The following is a 9703-nucleotide window of genomic DNA, read 5'->3' as shown; positions in this document are numbered from 1 at the left end:
TTGAAGTAGCAAGTTTAGGTTCTATTTCACAAAGTTTTTATTTAATATAAATATCTATATATGCTATTTTATTTATAACTATAGGCTATATATATATATATATATATATATATATATATATAGAGAGAGAGAGAGAGAGAGAGAGAGAGAGAGAGTATATTTAATAGATAGATAGATAGATAGATAGATAGATAGATAGATAGATAGATAGATAGATAGATAGATAGATACATAGATAGATAGATAGATAGATATGACAAAACCATGCATATTTACAATACAAATGCATTCTAACAATACAGATTTTCACATTCTGATCTATGTTTGCATACTTAGCTTAAGAGGGTATGACCTTTAACCCAAAAATAGAAAAGGCATTTGTGTGACACATCAGGGTATATTTATCATAATCAGAGCAAATGTAAACACAGTCATTGAGGTTAAATCAATGCGGTCTAATTTGGCAGCGATGTCTGATTCATGAACGAATCATTCTTTTGAGTCTGATCTGTATTATTTTTAAACGTTTTTTAAATCAATCGGACTAAATCAGTAAAAGCAGTTCCCAAGAATATTTGGTTGTAAAAATATTGTCAAAATAGAGGGTTTCTCCATGCAGGAAGGGAAGATCGATTGAATCGATATGCAAATCAAAATCATCAATCACAGTTCAGTATGCTAATATTACAACGACGCCGCAGCACATTCTATTAGTCATAAGGAGATTTTCAAACTGTAAAACTGTAATAAAAGTTTGGAGTAAAACACCTAAGGCTAAAATGATCTTGAAAGTTTATGCTAGATTAATTGCTTGCTTTTTGACACTTAGGGTGGGGGATGAGAACAAACCCAAAGCGGAATGTTTAAGCATTATCAATACAGTCATTCTTACTTTTGAGCATGCACAGATGTTTGTGCTTTCCTTGAGTGTGGTCCTCGAGTAGTGAATATCCGCCGGGAACTAAACCCTTCTAAGGGGTTTGTGACTGAGAGACTTTCATTGTTACAGTGACTCAACCAAAACAAACCTCTCCCCTCAGCACATCTCTCTTACTGCTCCTCAGCGTCAGATGCGGAGATTCATTGAGAGATGTGCTCTCAGACATGTTTTGGGGGTCTGCAGCAGGAAGAGGAGTGAAAAGGGAGATGCTGGGAGGGGCTGTGGTCCTGTATGCAGCCACTACTCACTCCTCTTTCAGGATATTTACACTCCCACACACAGTGATTCAGCTGGCTCTAATCCTCTCCTCACACACACACACACACACACACACACACACAAACACTGCCGCTGGATTAGGCTGCATAAGACACCCATGGCCAAAAGACTATGACAAAGATTCTCCTTCTTCATGTAAAAAAAGCGTGTGCTTTAGATAAACCGAGGGAGCGAGCTGGCTGACAAACAATTTGAGAATTGTGAGTATTTCGTATCTTGTTGTATGTGGGCAGCTGACATGACATGCAGTTCTTCTGTCCTCAAAACACAAGGTCGGTAATTTCTTTTATATGCAGCAACGGACGCTTATTATGTCCAAAAACATCAAAGTATCAATTCAAAATTCATGCTGATAATCAAAGGTGAAATATCAAGCTATCGAGTACATTTTTGTCACCATAGAGTCCTTTGGAATGACTCACATCTCTTGAAAATGTTTTTAACCAGGACCCGGACAGGAAGTAAATATGACTCAGAATAGCATACTCTTATTTTTGGCATATAACGATGGCAGAAATAGTAAGAGTGGGCTATTTTGAAATCAGCCAATTTAGGTTAAGATGATTCAAACCTAGTTCTAATAAGTGCTTCATAGAAAAATCAATGACAGTTTGATTAGTTCTTTCTTCAGTGGTTGTTGCAACAGCTTGGTGCCTTATAAGCACAACACTGTTTCCGAGCAGAATGATAAAAAATAAACTCAGTGGCCTTGGTTCCAGAAGTATTTCTCCCACGGTGATTAAAAAAAAGTCTTTATTAAATAGTTATAAGTCATGAACCAAAGCAATTATTACCTACATGAGGATTCACAACATTACAAACTTTTATTTGAATCAAAAACATATCTAAAAAACTTTCAAAAATGTGTTAAAAAAAACTTGTGTTTTTAATGGCTTCAATGAAGGAAAGAACTACAATCCCACAAAAACAATGCAAGTGAAAATCAAATTAAAGAGAAAAATAACAAATACTGATTTGCATTATTCACAGTGCTGGACTTAGACATATTCTTTTGTTGCAATTCTCTCACTCTGATTCACTGCTTGGTGGATTTTTTTTCTCTTTTTCATGGTTCATGGTTATGTAGTTTTCATGAGGAATTATACTGTTAAATATGACTATTAAAAAAAAGATTATGTGCTGTCTGAGGCACACACTAAAGGAAGAAGGAGCGTTTTACCTTCTGTTAAGTGTATGACATTTCTGTAACACTACTTCCATATTAATTTCTTCAGTCCTGCGGTGTGAGAGAAAGAGAGATTTAATAAGCATTAATGAGCACATAATGCTGTAAGTGAAAGGTTTAATTATTTGTGTGAAAGCAGCATACAGTATGTGCGCCAAACTGTAAACAACGTGCTATGATAGAGTGAATTCCTTGAAATGTGTTTTAAACTGCATTTGTCACATTTTATTATTAAATAAATGTGCATGCATGCCACGAGAAACACATTTCAATTTACGCAATAATACATATGTGAATACTCTACAGAATTACATATCACAGTTGATATAAATAGCTAAACAACACTTTCGATGTGTCCACTAATAAAGGAGGGTGTGAGGAAAGAGAGATATCAGACGGAAAAGGAGACAAAAGAGAGAAAGTGGAGGTTGAGTTGGGTGGGGGGTGCCAGAAAGGGTGAGAGAGAAAGAGAAAAAGAAAGAGAGAGAGCAGTACAGTAAAAGTCTTCGAATCTGCCTTGGTATTAGATGCTATTTTTAGGAAGTAGGCCAGCAACAGCTAGCAGCCTGGCGAAGGTGCCACGCATGCTTGATTATATTTTTTTCCTTCTTTTTTTTCTCTGACAGAGATGAACTGAGATGATTTTGGGAACTGATAAATGTTACAATATTGTGCCAAAATTCGAACGAAAGATGCCAAGGAAAATATGAGACGTTTCTGTTTTGACAGCTGATTGACAGATGGCTACCACATTGATCCTAAAAATGACAACCGTGCAGTTGACAATGAGCTTTAAATCACACCAAAAGGAATACAACTGATTCACAGGATGAGTGAGACAATACTTTCACTGAAAAACAAAATAAAACATGTTTTTATTGTTTTTTTTTAGCATTAAAACAAAATAGTTCTGTTTACAAGAGAAACATATTAATTGGGTAAGTTTTCCATCCATGGTGACACATTCTATTTGATTTAATAGCAAATGAATGTAATTTTATTGTAAAAATGTATATGTTTTTGGATGTATATTATGGTCTGGTTCAAGTTAAAGACAACTCAACATTTATAGAGCGCTTTTAACAACACAGATTGTGTCAAAGCACTTTACAGTATTAAATAGGAAAATAGTGTCAATAATGCAAAAGGACAATAGTAAACACTAAATTTTCAGTTAAAGGCAGTTCATCATTTCATTCAGTGATGTCATCATCGAGTTCAGTTCAGTTTAAATAGTACCTGTGCAATCAAGTCAATGATATTGCTGCATATGAAGTGTTCCCAACTAAGCAAGCCAGAGGCGACAGCGGCAAGGAACCGAAACTCCATCGGTAACAGAATGGAGAAAAAAGTTCTCCTCTGACCAGACGAAACCAGCAGTACAATTCCAGGCTGCAGCAAAGTCAGATTGTGCAGAGGACTCATCTGGTTCCTGTGGTCTGCAGTGGTAGGTTAAAGCAGGGTAGTAAATTATTAGGGCCTTTCGTACCGCGGGAACCTTTTCATAGTACCAGAACTAATTATGGAACTATTTACTTTTTGCCATTTTCGCAGCATCCAGAACTGGGTACAATTTTTGTACAGGACTGCCTTTTTCGGGAACCAAATTAGCTCCTACTCCAGCGCAGGGTCTAACCAGCAAAACTGGTACTACCCGTGACTTAAGCATACATTGATTGGCCAGATGTGTGTGAAAACGCCTTCACCCGCCATGATTTAAAACGCTGTGTAAACATAAATTAAACATTGTATCAACTTATTTTGCAAGTATGGCAAACAGGGATAGATGGACAGACGCTGAGGCACTTGTAGCAATTGTAGAACCGCCAGTTGTCATTGGAGATTCTTAGTCCTCCTTTCCACTATTTCAACTGCTTTACGTACACGTCGACATTCCATGTCCATTTTTGTCAAACCCGCGAGACACAACAATAACACAGCTCCTATATCACAACGTCCTCCATCCTCCTTTTGTTAATGTTGTTCTTTTTCTGTTTCAGATGTTGAACTCTACAGCGCACTAATAATGTCACTGTCGACTGGCTCACGTCACGTCCACTGTCAGTGTGAATGCAATCTTTTAAATGTTTCTGGGAAATTATAACCAATGTGTGTTGAAGAAAATAATTTGACACGTATTGTTTTTTTTTTTCATATTTGAAAGAAGTCTCTAGTGCTGTTTAATAACAAAAACAGTGAAAACGGCAGTATTGTGAAGTATTATTACAATTTAAAACTGTTTTTATTTTAATTTATTTTAAAATGTAGTTTATTTCTGTGATGGAAAAGCTGAATTATCTGCATCATTGCTCCAATCGTCATTTATAAATCTTCAGAAATAATTATAATCAATGCTTATTTGGTGCTCAAGAAAAAAAATATTATTATTATCAATGCTGAAAATAGCATTGCTGCTGAATATTTTTTGGAAACCGTAATATATGTTTTAAGGATTAAAATGGTGCAATGGTTTTTCAGGAATGTACTGTACACTAGTGGACAAATGTCAGTTCTCTCAGAACAATAATCCCATCCTCTCTCATGATAGCTGGATGACTTCATCATGATCAACATGATTTCTCTGCTTTTCTGAGATCTCGGCTAGTGAAAATGAATTGGTACAGATGCAGTGCTTAAATAATAATTCTGGGTGTCAGCGTTACACTGAAATTAAAGTGAATGACACTTGTCGAAACAGGGTATGTCAGAAAGGGCTCCAACAAGGTAAATTACATTCAGAAGCAGGTGAGTGGGTACTGTCAAGTGTTTCCCCACAGCTGCAGTCTCAATTAATATAATTTACTCCCTGCACAAAGGGTCTTATAATTGCTTCACCACATATATAGAAGCAACAGAAACATTCGATTTGATCCGATTGCACTTGTTTTGTTTCCAAGGAGCAGCTGCACAATTCATCCACAAAAACAGCAATGAGTTGATAGCAATTCTATACTCTCATTTGTATGGAAGCCTATTTTTGCTACAGAAAAAAAGGTAATTTTGTCTTACAAGTCAGACTTTTTTCATTTTAACTATCACAATTTGGACTCTATTTCCTCACAATTCTCAGAGAAACATTCTGAGATATATCCTCAGAATTGTGAGTTCATATAGTGAGTTAGTTTACACCTCTCAATTCTGTTTTTTGTTTCCACCATGAAAAAAATATATAAATAAATAATAATAACCAGGCCTTTTTATCTCACAACTCTGACTTTTTCCTGCAATTGAAAGTTTACAATGTAACTCACAATTCTTAAAAAGTCCAAATTGTGACTTTTTGTATGTACATTTTCCGTATGTACATATTTTGTATGTTTGTATGTACTGTCTGTATGTATGTATATATATATATATATATATATATATATATATGTGTGTGTGTGTGTGTGTGTGTGTGTATAATTTTTGTTTTTGTTTACTCTGTATTGCAACAGATCATAATCTACACTCTATTAAATATTCTGATTTATAAAAATCTCAGTGTTTAAATATAAATCAATGATAAAAAAATATACATATATGAAACAGATATTTACCATAATCACTGAAAAGTGTATCACTGTAAGTAACTTTTATTGCAATTAAGCTACATATTTATTTCAGTACATGCAATCAGTGGGATTCATATCCATGACCCTGGTGTTGCTAGCCTAGCACCATGCTCTACCAATGGTAAATTGTGTGAAGCACAACTAAATGCAATTTATGGATTCCAAGCAATTTAACATATAAAATCTGCATTTTGCAATGCATATCCAAGCAGAATTCAGAGTGGTAAACAATATTTTTAAAAAGCAAAGGGAAGATGGATTTAATGATTCAGACATGATGATAAACCAACTGGTCATCCTCTAGTCTAGTGATAATACAGAAAGCAAAAGGAGAAATGTGAGAAAGCACAATGCCCAACATATGTTCAGAAAAGCGGAGAGAGAGGGAACACAGGGAAATAAAGAGAGAGGTCAAAGTGAGGGCAGTTCAAAGCCCAGGGGAAATGAGCCACAGGCCGTGGGCGTTGAGAGCGAGTGGCCTACCTGTTCTGTTCTGTTCTGTTCTTCCAAAGCCGATGTCATTACGATCTGGGCACACAGATCTGACAGCTGCTCCATTAGTTCTCCAGCCAGTGATCAGATAAAAGATCCTTTTGTCCTGTGAGGCCAACATACACAAGAGCAAGGGTCTGGAGGAGATTCAGCCAATTAAACCACACAGACCTTTTCCCTAAAAGAATGAGTGGTCGCTGCATACACAGAAATACATACTCGTTCGTCTCTTCTTGTCTTTTATCTGTGTATGCATTGAACTTGCATTTCATGAGGTATATCAGTCTGCATGCATTATTTTTCTGCTGTCAATAAAAACAGAGATGCTAGAAAATCATAATGTAAGTTTCAGTTTATACACATCTGCCACTTCAATGAAATAAAAGCAGCAAGTGTAACGAATCTTCAATGAATAAACACGAAGCGTCTTCTTCTTTTGGAGCATGTGCACAAAGATGGCGATTAATGTCATGTTGAACTAAAGACAATCTACAATTGCGCTTTCTGCTTCTGTAAATCCAGCTTTGATAAATGAATGCATTAGATTTAAAGATGAATTGTTGCATTAGTCTGACTAAAATCAAACTTTGAGAGGTACAGTAGTGGTATGTAAAATAAATAGCAAAGAGAAATATATATAATCAATTAATAGCTGGCCAAAAAATAAAAAGTCATCATTATTCACCCTTGTGTCATACAAACACAAAAATACTACTATATTGTTGGTCACTGTTTGGGGGTTTAATGCACCAATATGGTAAATGTATGCTTAGGCACTATATTCCATTTCTTCTTAAGTCATATGATGGCTTTGTGTGAGGAACAGACCAAAAATGAATATGATAATCACTCAATCTGTTAACTGCTACTGGATCATTGACTCTATGAGTAGAACTGAACACCCAGATCGATCATTAGTCGAGTTGTAAAAGAATCATTCAGACACGGGTCCAACTGATTCACTGGGAAGAATCGATTTGTTCATGAACATTATTGCCAACATTTAAACGAGAGCATGCCAACGAGACCTACGGCAGCCAGATTCCAGTTTGTTCATCACACAAAGCTGCATCATATCATATGGCTTCATAAGAACTGGAATATAAAGCACACAATTCATTTGGACAACTTTTGTGATCCGTTTGTTCTTGTTGCAGCTTGAAACCCCCAGAGTCAGCGTCATTGGCCTTCCCCTTTCGCACAGATCTGCGTGGCATGCATAGACTTTTGTTCGGATTAATCCGGTCTGTATTGTATCCAGCATCATTCAATGCAATTCAAGCAAAACATCTGAAGTGGTTTCTTGTACTGAGAAGTACTTGTACAATGCTAGAAGAATGCTACAGGGATGATGTATTTATGCAGGCCAAAAACAAATTAGCATTAGCATTTTAGTACTTCTGGTTCCATTGTCCTCAAGTCAGTTTTATTATTATTATTATTATTATTTTATGAGTTTAATATGGTCGGCAGTTAACACAAGCTCAAGATTTCACGTAGCTGGTGGCTAACAGTTTGGTAAATGGGATGACAGCGGCCGTCGAGGACATTAAACATCCTCACGCCAAACAGGTAAACCCACTCTAGTCCACTTTTTTTTGCAAACATCCGTCATCACTGCAGTACTCTTTTCAAAAACATGATCTTTGATTAAAGCTTTTAGCAACCAACTAACCGACCAGATCGGCTGGTTTAAGCTCTTGTTTTTAACTTTGTTGGCTTGTGTACAAATAATTTATTCCAATTATCAATATTAATTGCAACTAGACTATTGAAAATTGGTGTCTTTTTTTTCTTCATATTTCTGTAGTTTTGTTCACACTGCACTGCTTCATGTTGTGCCCAAGAATATCCCTCACGGCCTCTCATAGCTTATTGCTTCATTCTCATTCAAATCTTTTTATCTGTTTATGACTGCGACAGAGCTATGTTCTGATTGAATCATAGGAGAAATCTTGTTGTGAGATTGAAATATGCATCAAACCATTCCACTGAGGAGTTTCAAAATATTGAAATCAAATTTTGTTGTACCTGTAAGGCCAAATTCACATCAAAATGCATTCCATCCACCTTATTTTTATCGTAAGAGCGGCCATTTGTAACTTGAATGTGCAATGCTTCTGGTGTCATAAATGTCCAGTTATTTTACCTGTAAAATAAAGAAACAGACTGTTGTGCTGCTTTATATTGCTGCTATATATGCTGCTTTTAAACTTGTCCCAGCTAACAAACAAACAAACAAACAAAAAAGTTATGAAAACATTATTTCTGCATGTTTGCTAAATGCTCATAACATCCAGTTTTTAGAAATGCATTTTAGAAAATTAATGTAACTTTGCAACTACATGCCAACTACCAGTCATTAGTGTATTAGTAGATTGTCGGCTTAATATCTGCTAACAAAGACATTCTACTGACTGTAAGGAGCTTTGCATGCCTACATCAACTTATTTTACTAACCTTAACCTAAACAGTTTAAGGAGTTAGTTAACATGTAGTTGCACAGTTACTTATAATTAGTATAATTTTTAAAGTTGGCTATCAAAAGTAATTTTGCAAACATTATGGGAGAATACCTTTTTGAATATTCTCTGAACCAGAAAAAGGTGCCATAAATGATGAATATATATATATTTATTCGTTTTTAGAGCATTATGCTAGTTGCAACCTGATCTCACGACAAAAACGTACAAATGGGAATTTCTTCACAAGATGCGAAATGCGTAGTGTATGCTTCATGAGATGTTCAATGTGAAATGTCCACTGAGTGGCGCTAAAACAGTGTTGCATCGTGAGCGATAAAAGAGCGTTTCATCGTGAGTCAAGTTTTCACGGTATTTGTACCCAAGGATTCCACATTCTGAGTCCAATTCAGTGCAAGTTACCAAACAAGCTTGTTACATGGAGTGATATGAACTTTACTGCATTGATATTTATTTACTGGTATGTATTTTGCAACTTGCGAAAAATTTCCCACAGGGACGTTTTCGTGATGAGTTTAGGTAGGCTATTAAATACCAGACAACTTTGAGCAAATGTTCTATGAAGTTTGAGAGAAACCTTGCCAGAATGTTAGCCATTAACATTCAATTTAATTAAATGATTTACCTAAAGTCATCGTAAATGCCAAATAAGTTGGAATAAACTTCAGATCTCCTGTAACATAAGACTGTGTGAACCGAGCATTGTGGACACTTCAGACTTTTACTGCTGATATATTTCAGGCTGTGGAAAACATATACTCAACTTTAC

This window comes from Carassius auratus, chromosome 9, assembly GCF_003368295.1.
Source record: "Carassius auratus strain Wakin chromosome 9, ASM336829v1, whole genome shotgun sequence".
NCBI lineage: Eukaryota > Metazoa > Chordata > Actinopteri > Cypriniformes > Cyprinidae > Carassius > Carassius auratus.
This window is presented reverse-complemented; position numbering follows the sequence as displayed.